The sequence below is a fragment of the Pipistrellus kuhlii genome, unplaced genomic scaffold (genome assembly GCF_014108245.1).
Source record: "Pipistrellus kuhlii isolate mPipKuh1 unplaced genomic scaffold, mPipKuh1.p scaffold_m20_p_3, whole genome shotgun sequence".
NCBI lineage: Eukaryota > Metazoa > Chordata > Mammalia > Chiroptera > Vespertilionidae > Pipistrellus > Pipistrellus kuhlii.
Genome location: NW_023425529.1, coordinates 103677606 through 103687528, shown reverse-complemented (window position 1 = coordinate 103687528; position 9923 = coordinate 103677606). Strand labels below are relative to the sequence as shown.

Sequence of the window (9923 nt, the reverse complement as noted above, 5' to 3'; positions counted from 1 at the left end):
ACATGTACCACAGTTTTTTAATCCACTCATCTGCTGCTGGGCACTTAGGCTGTTTCCAAATCTTAGCATGTTAAATTGTGCTGCTATAAACATAGGGGTGCATATATCCTTTCTGATTGATGTTTCTAGCTTCTTGAGATATATTCCTAGAAGTGGTATTACTGGGTCAAATGGGAGTTCCATTTTCAGTTTTTTGAGGCAACTCCATACTGTTCTATATAGTGCCTGCACCAATCTGCATTCCCAACAGCAGTGAACCAGGGTTCCTTTTTCTCTGTATCTTTGCCAACATTTGTCATTTATTGATTTGTTGATGATAGCCATTCTGACAGGTGTGAGATGGTACCATATTGTTGTTTTGATTTACATCTCTTGGATAATTAATGACTTTGAGCATGTTATCATATGTCTCTTGGCCTTCCTTCTGTCTTCTTTCCAAAAGATTCTATTTAGGTCCGTTGCCCATTTTTTTTATTGGATCATTTATCTTCCTTTTATTAAGTTGTATATGTTGCCTGTAAATGTTGTAGATTAAACCTTTATCACTGATAACATTGGCAAATATGTTCTCCCACATAGTGGGCTTTCTTGTTGTTTTGTTGATGGTTTCTTTTGCTGTAAAAAAGCTTTTTATTTTGATGTATTCTCATTTGTTTATTTTCTCTTTAGCTTCCATTGCCCTAGGGGCATTATCAGTGAAGAAGTTCCTTTGGCATATGTCTTAGATTTTGCTGTCTGTGGATTCCTCTAATATTTTTATGATTTTCCCATCTTATGTTTAAGTCCTGTATCCATTTGAGTTTATTTTTGTGTATGGTGTAAGTTGGTGGTTTATTTTCATTTTTTTTGCATGTGTTTGTCCAATTTTCCCAACACCATTTATTGAAGAGACTATCTTGACTTCATTTTATGTTCATGCTTCATTTGTTGAATGTTAATTTGGCATAGTGGTTTGAGTAAATTTCTAGGTTCTCTATTGTATTCCCTTGATCTATATGCCTGTTCTTGTGCCAGTACCAGGCTGTTTTGATTACAGTGGCTTGTAGTATAACTTGATATCTGGGATTGTGATCCCTTCAACTTTGTTCCTCTTAAGATTGTTGTGACTATTCTGGGTCTTTTTTAGTTCCATGTAAATTTTTGGAAGTATTTGTTTTAGGTGTGTAAAATATGCTGTTGGTATTTTAATAGGGATCACATTGAATCTATAGATTGCTTTGGGTAGTATGGACATTTTAATTATGTTAATTCCATCAATCCATGAACACGTTATATTTTTTCACTTGTTTATATCTTCCTCTATCTTTTTTTTTTTTTCATTGTCCTATAGTTTTCTGAGTACAAGTATTTTACCGCCTTGGTTAAATTTATTCCAAAGAATCTTAATTTTTTTGTTATAATGGTAAATGGAATTGATTGTTTAGTTTCTCTTTCTAAGTGATCATTATTTGTATATAAAAATTCCATTGATTTCTGGGTGTTAATTTTGTATACTGCTACATTGCCAAATTTGTTTATTAAATACTAGAGGTTCAGTGCATGAAATTCATGCACGGGGAGGCGTGGGAGTGGTCCCTTATCCCAGATTGCACCCTCTCTAATCTGGGACTCCTTGAGGGATGTCTGACTGCCCTTTTAGGCCCAATCTGACTTGGACATCCCCCTCACAATCCAGGACTGTTGGTTCCCAATTGCTCACCTGCCTGCCTTCCTGATTGCCCCTAACTGCTTCTGCCTGCCAGTCTGATCATTCCCTAACCACTCCCCTAACAGCCTGATTGATGCCTAACTGCTCCCCTGCCAGACTGTTTGCCCCTAACTGCCCTCCCCTGCAGACCTGGACAATCTAACTGCCCTTCCCTGCAGGCCAGGTCCCCCACAACTGCTCTTCCCTACAGGCCTGGGTCCTCCCCAATTTCCCTTTCCTGCAGTCCTGGTCACCCCCAACTTCCCTCCTCTGCTGGCCTGGTCATGCCTAACTGCCCTCCCCTGCAGCCTTGATTGCCCTAACTGTCCTCCCTTACAAGCCTGGTCCCTCCCAACTGCCCTCCCTTTCTGGCCTGATTGCCCACAACTGTCCTCCCTTGCAGGCCTGGTCCCTCTCAACTGCCCTCTCCTGCTGGCCATCTTGAGATGGCCATCTTGTGTCCACATGGGGGCAGGATCTTTGACCACATGGGGGCAGCCATCTTGTATATTAAAGTGATGGTCAATCTGCATATTACTCTTTTATTACATAGGATAGAGGCCTGGTGCATGGGAGGGGGACAGCTGATTTGTCCTAAAGGGTATCCTGGATCAGGGTTGGGGTTCCCTTGGGCATGAGGCAGCCTAGGTGAGGGGCCTGTGATAGTTTGCAGGCCGGCCACACATCCCGGCAACAGAAGTGGGGGCCCTGATATCTGGGATTTATTTATATTCTACAATTGAAACTTTGTAGCCTGGAGTGAAGGCCTGAGCTGGCCAGAGCTGCAGAAGCCTGGCTTCCTTCATTGCTGAGAGCAACCCTAGCCTTCTGCTCTCTGCAGCTCTGTGGCTGCCACCATTTCTGTTGGAATTTATTTATCTTATACAATTGAAACTTTGAAGCCTTAAGCAGAGGCCTGGGCTAGCCAGGGTGTGCAGAAAGCTTGGCTTTTTCCATTGATGGGAAAACCCAAGCCTCCCTCCTGCTTGCTCCATGGTGGCAGCCATCTTGGTATGAGTTAATTTGCATGCTCACTCCTGATAGGCTGGTGGGCATGGCTTGTGGGTGTAGCAGAGTGATGGTTAATTTGTATATTTCTCTTTTATTAGATAGGATATTAGTTTTTGCTGAAGTCTTTAGGGTTTTCTATTTCATCTGCAAATAATGACAGTTTTACTTTCTCCTTTCCAACTTGGATGCTTTTATTTCTTCTTCTTGTATGATCACTGTGGCTAGGACTTCCAGTACTATGTTGAATAAGAGTGGTGAAAGTGAGCATCCCTGTCCTTAGGAGAAATGGTTTTAATTTTTGTCCATTGAGTAACAGTGTTTCCCAAACTTTTGACATATGTGTACTCCTTCTATAATTTTTGTAATGCTTAGTACCCCTCGTACTCATGAGAACGTAGAATTAGGCACATCTAAGCATGGTGCAGTGCATATCCCCACCAAACTCTTCCTGTACCCCTGGGGGTACGCATACCACACTTTGGGAAACACTGGAGTATAATGTTGGCTCTTGGTTTGTCATATATAGCCTTTATTATGTTGAGATTTGATTCCTCTATTCCCATTTTTCTGAGATTTTTCATAAAAAATGGTTGGATTTTTCTGCATCTATTGATATGATCATTAATTTTTATTTTTCAATTTGTTTATGTGACGTATCACATTTACTGATTTGTTAATATTGTCTTAGTCTTGCATCTCTGGAATAAATTTCACTGGTTAATAGGGTAAGATCTTTTTAATATGTTGCTGAATGTAATTTAACAATATTTTGTTGAGGATTTTAGCATTTATCTTCATCAGGGATATAGGCCTCTAATTATTTCTTTGTAGTGTGTTTATTTTGTTTTGGAATTAGAATAATGCTGGTCTCATAAAAAGAGGTTGGAAGTGTTCCTTGCTCTTGGATTTTTGAAATAGCTTGAGGAGGATAGGATTAGTTCTTCTTTGAATGTTTGGTAAAACTCCCCTGTGAAGTTACCCAGACCAGGGGTTTTGTTTGCTGGGAGTGTTTTTTATTATTGCTTCTATTTCATCAGTTGTTATTTGTCTATTCAGGTTTTCTGTTTCTTTCCGATTCAATTTTGAAAGGTTGTATTCTTTCTTGGTATTTGTCCATTTCATCTATATTGTCCAGCTTATTGGCATATAGTTATTCATAGTATTTTGTTCTATACATTGCAATTAAGTTTATCTGACCCCAGTGTGTTATTGAGAGTTACTGTTGCCTTGTTAATTGTTTAGAAGATCTATCCAATGAAGTCAGTAGGGTGTTAAAATCCCCTATTATGACTGTATTGCTTTTGGTCTCTTCCTTTAAGTTCTGCAGAAATTATATATATATATATATATATATATATATATATATATATATATATATATATATAAAATTAGGTACTCCTATATTTGGAATCATATATGTTTATCTGGGTTATATCCTCTTGTTGGATTGATCCCTTTAGTATTATGTAGTGACTTTTATTGTCTCTTCTGATGGCCTTCATTTTGAAGTCTATTTTGTCAGGTATGAGTATTTTTTTTTTCATTTGCACAGAAAACATTCATTTTGTGTGTCTTTTGTTCTGACGTGGGTCTCTTATAGACAGCATACAATGGAGTCACGTTTTTGTATCCATTAAGATACTCTATGTCTTTTGATTGTATACCTGTCCTCAAGGGATATGACTTTGGTGCTGTGTGGCTTCCTTCTGAATCTCTGGGCTCAGAGGTCTCACAACTCTCTGCAGCCCAGATCCCTGATTTTATCATTCTCCTGGTGTCCTCTGCCCTTCCTGGCTGTGAATTGTCTTGCCAGCTGTGTCTGCTTTGCCAATTCCAGATGGATATTATTTAATTTAGTTGCTCCTTCTATCTTCTCTGAGATAAGGTTCAGGACACGTCTGCCTATTTGGCTACCATTTTGTCTCCTAGCCTCTACTTGTTAATTTTTTGTCTGGAACATCTATCTAGTGATGTCAGTGGGGTTTTGAAGTCCCTTTCTAGGACTGTATTTCTGTCTATCTCTCCCTTACAGTCCTCCAGCAATATATATATATATTCCTATATTTGTGCATATATGTTTACCAGGGTTAAGGGTTATATCCTCTTGGAATAATCTCTAGTATTTTATGTTAATCTTCTTTATCTCTTTTTGTAGCCTATATTTTGAAATCTGTTTTGTCAAATATGAATTTTGCAATGCTGGTTAGGTGGTAATAATCCACTTACATTTAAAGTTATTGATATAAGTAATTATTTATTGCCATTTTTATTCTATATGCCTATCTCTCTCTCTCTCTCTCTCTCTCTCTCTCTCTCTATATATATATATATATATATATATATATATATATATATATATATATATAAAATAAACATATATGATTCCAAATATAGGAGTACCTAATTAATATATATATATATATTAATTACAACAGTACCTTTATATTTCTTGCAGTGCTGGTTTGGTGGTGATAAACTTCTTTATTTTTTTTTTCCCCCTGGTGGTGGTAAATTCCTTTAGCCTTTTTATTTCACTATCTATTTTAAGTGATAGTCTTGCTGGGTAGAATAGTCTTGGTTTCAGATCTTTGCTTTTCATTACCTTGAATATTTCATGCAATTCTCTTCTGGCCTGTAGACTTTCAGATGAGAAATTAGCTGACAGCCTAATGGGAGCTCCTTTGTAGTTAACAAATTGTTTTTCTCTTGCTGCCTTTTAGATTCTCTTTGACTTTAATTTTTGGCTTTCAAATTATGATGTGTTTGGGTATGGGCCTGTTTGGATTTTTCTTGCTTGGTACTCTGTGCCTCCTGAACTTATACGACTTTTCTCTTTACCATGTTAAGGGAATTTTCTGCCACTGTTTCTTCAAACACATTCTCTATCTCTTCCTCATTTTTTTCTCTTTCTGGAACTCCTATAATGTAAATATTACATTTCATGATTTAGCTCCCTTATGTTGTCCTCTTATTTTTAATTGTTTTTTATTTTTGCTTCTCTGATTGAGTGATTTTCCTACCCTTTCTTCTAATTGACTGATCCAATCCTTGGTTTTCCCTAATCTGCTTTTTATTCTTTCCAGTGTTTCTTTATTGGTGCTATGCCAATCTTAATTTTCAACTGGACTTTTTTCATGGTTACTCTATCTTTTCTCATGCTGTCGAGCACCCTTGCCATCATTATTCTGAACTCTGTGTCTGATTAATTTCTTATCTCCACTTCATTTAGCACTTCCTCTAAAGAATTCTCTTGTTCTTTCATTTTGAGCTTTTTTGTCTCCCCATTTTGGCTGCTTATTTGAGTTTGTATTAGGTACATCTGCTATGACTCCCAATCTCTAGTGCAGGACATTGTTAGATGCAATTTGTGACTGGCCCTGAGTCCCTTTTTTGGAGCTAGCAGCAATCCACAGCTTGTGGCTCCCTCTGCTGGGGTTTTGTGCTTTTAGAAAGGACCAAGATGTGTACCCAGGTCTGCTTTTTCTAGCCTTGGGCTCCAAGGAGATCAGACAAAGACTCAAAGTCTCCAGAGATCTGCCTCTGCCCGTAGTCTGATTGTTATTCAGTCTTGATTAGCCTCAGGCTTTTGACCAAATGGTAGAGATTTTCCAAAAGGGTGGGGCAATTGCTTCTCCCCCTTCACTAGAGCAAAAGTTGCCTGGTTGTTAGAAGTCTGTCAGAGAAAGATATCCCCTGCAGTATGAGGAAATGACTCAGCACAGGAAACCAGGGTGTCTGCCTTCTGAATTCTAACCTTAGAGCTCCCACCTTCAATTCTGTTCACACAGTTCTAGTCCACTCTGCCCACCTCTCTTGCTGGAGCCAAAGGTGAGTGGTTGCACACAAAATTTTGTGCATTGGCTCACTATGAGTTTTCCTGCATTTCCAGCCATCTCACCTTGGCAGACAGCAACCCTACAGCTTTTCACAGCCATATGTTATGGGAGCACTTTTCTCAGCTCTGGTTCTCTGGGCTAGGAAGCCCAGGCTTTGGGTTAAACCCCAGAGTCCTCAGTGATAATCCCCCAAACTGAGATATCTCTCTGGACCTTCAGCTGCTATCTGTGGGAATCCATACAGCCCTTTCCCACCTCCGCACTTTCTATCAGTCTTAATGCAGTCTCCTCTTTTCATCCTTGGTTATCAGTGTTCTCTCTAGCTAGTCTTCAGTTGATTATTCAGGATGGTTTTCTATATTTTAGTTGTTTTTTCATCTGGGAGAGTACCAGCTTCCACATACTTCTCTACCATTTTGGATTCTTAATGATTACTTCTTAAAGTTAGTTTCTGGCCCCATTACTCCATTATCCTAACATATAAAAAGCCAGGGGCCATCACGACCTGAACGACCGGATGGACAATTGAACAAGCAGGCTCCATTAATCAGAGGAAGGCTAACGGGTGAACCAGGGTCCCTCAGGCTCTGATGAATCTGTGGCAGCAGCAACTGGTGAGCAGACAGGCAGAAGGCAAACCACTTGGTCCCTCCTCCTGGGCCTCAGACTCCAATAAATCGGTAGCAGAGGCAGGGTGGTTCAATCTCCAGAGGAAAGGACAGGCACCAATGAACAAGCGCCACTGGCACAATCCCAACAAGCGCTATCAACCTCCTGGAACTTGGCCTCAGGCACTGTGGCTGCTTCCCTGCCCTAGATACTCTACAACAGTGTTTCCCAAAGTGTGGTACATGTTCCTCCAGGGGTATTGGAAGAGTTTGGTGGGGGTACTCATTGCACCGGAGTTTGGTGGGGATATGCACTGCACTGTGCTTAGCTGTGCCTAATTCTACGTTCTCATGAGTATGAGGGGTACTCAGCATTACGAAAATTATAGAAGGGGTACACATATGTCAAAAGTTTGGGAAACACTGCTCTATAAGAAAGAAATAATACTACCAGCAGCACCAGGGGTAACCAGTGGTGACTGCCCTCCCCGTGCTTCCTCCAGGTCACTCAAGCCAGGCCCCTGCCCACCCAGCTCCAGATGAAGTATGAGCACTGCACATGGAAGGAATGTAATAAAATAAAATAAAATAAAAAAGTAAAAACAAAAACAAAACACCTGATGACCAATGAATGCTGCAGTCAATGTCTGGAATCTGGCCCAGAGAATGAAGAGAAGAGAGAATTCCATAAGTTAGCCAGTGCCAAGATATTTCTGAGTGACTGCCTGGCATGAGACAGTTGTGTGACCACAGAGGAAGAAGTCCAACTTTCTCAACAGAACACCAAGGATTTCTTCTGTGTTCTGAACCTTAATAAGGAATGTGATACCTCACAGCACAAGGTGCTGGCAGTGTGTGTGTCCTTAGTTTCTGCCTTATTTTGCTGCTGAATTCAGCCTCAATGTCACTGATGCATCCAGAAGGCTCTGTGGCTTCCTCAAAAGCCTTGGGGCACACCGTCTTAGACATGAAGATAGCTGCAGACTTCAGCATCCTGGAGAGTCAGAAGGAATTTGTGCGTCATGAGGAAGAGCCCCGGCGACCGTGCTGACCTCCGCTGCCCCGGCTGGATCTGATTTGCAGAGCGTGTGCTGGGTCACCCCATCACCCCCACCTCTGCACGGCCAAGTCTCCAAGCAGATCGTGGGCTCTCTGGTGAAGGATTACTTCGCCAGATGGCAGAACCTGTCCCCAGACAAGATTTTCCACGCCATTATGGCCCCATGTTATGACAAGAAACTGGAAGCCCTTTGAGAAGATGTTCCCACATCTTTACATAGTTCCCAGGGTGCTGATTGCAGGTTAATCTAAGGTGAAATTCTCCAGATAGTGGAGCAGAGTGACCTCGCCTTGAATGATTCCACTGTGGACACCCTCTTTGGAGACATGAAGGAGGAGGTGAGGCTCCTTGAGGGTGCCAGCTCTGATGGTTCCCTGGCACACATCTTCAGGCATATGGCCACGAGCTGTTCAATGAGGATTTGAGGGTGCTCACCTACCACACCCTGAGGAACAAAGACTTTAAGGAGGTCAACCTTGAAAGGGCGAAGAGTCTTTGCTATACTTTGAGACTGCTTATGGCTTTTGGAACATCCAGAAATGGTCCTGAAGCTGTAGAGAGGCAAGTTCCCCTGCCACTTCATGGAGGTCCTGGCCTGTGCCAGCCATGCGTAGGCAGCAGACGGGTGTGTAGACAGGGCACTGCTGTGGCAGTTGGAAGGCATCTACACTGCCATGCCGATGTGGCCCCCTGAGACCAGTGCTCATGTGCAAGAGCTGTACCAGGAGTGGCTTGCGGGATGGGGTGACTCCTCCTGATCTCAGGAGACCCTGCACAGCACCTAGCAGGGCTCAGGGTAGCCTGCCAAGACATCAAGTAGTAAAGGTCCAGCCAAGGCCAGGCTTGCAAGCCGCCTGAGAGGTGTCAGATGTGTGAAGGAAAGGTTTAGCATTTCTGTCATCCTTTTGGTTTTCAGATTTCCCTGCTTCCAATCTGTCAGCTCCCTCACTCTGTGGGATGCTTTCGTTGTCACATGGGTGCAACTCGAATATTGTGTCTCGAGAGGATTGCCCCAATATACATGTCCTTTTATCCAATGATGAAAAAATCCCAAAGAGCAAGAATGGAGACAGACTACTGTCCTTTAGACTTTAAAAAGCCCTGGTAGTGTCCTGGTAGTAGCAAAGAGCTGAGACTTGCTTCTGTCCATCTGCCTTAGAGAAGCTGGGTAAGGAAATGGCCCAGCTTGGCCCTGACTTACCCACTTATGTTACTCTTGAAGATGTCTTTGCTACCATATGAATAAACTGCCACCTTTTGGAAGAGGGGCTCATATGAAAGTCTGCATTCCCAGCTTTTTTTGACTCAGATCTATGTTCTGCAGCTGTAGCCACCGTCAACCAGGTCCTGTCGACCAGGTCCTGTCACTGGGAATCAGGGGGCACTGGAGTAGAGCCTCCCACCCCCACCCCATGCCCTTGTACGTTCAGGGATTGAGCTGAACGCACTTTGGGGGAGGCCTGGCAAGGGTGACAGGTATCACAGATGGAAGGATGGAGAATGGAGATGCAGACACCCAGCTCAGTTCCTTCCTGGGTGGGGTCAGACAGATGAAGGCCGGCCAGCCCGCCCCACAATTGGGTGAGATAGCATCCTCTGTTTCCACCTCTCATCCCCTGGGCCTGGCCACTCCTCTCAGCTCCGGGCAGCCCTCTGCGTTCCAGGATAGTGCCCTCTGCCTTCACATACTGCTCCCTCTAACTGAGAAGGAAGAGAGCAGT

The 9923-nt window shown here is 42.3% G+C and overlaps 1 pseudogene; it reads left to right on the top strand.

Annotated features, from left to right (window-relative positions):
• The first annotated feature begins 7762 nt into the window (after positions 1 to 7762).
• LOC118729609 lies at positions 7763 to 8987 on the top strand (annotated as a pseudogene).
• The last annotated feature ends 936 nt before the right edge of the window (positions 8988 to 9923 follow it).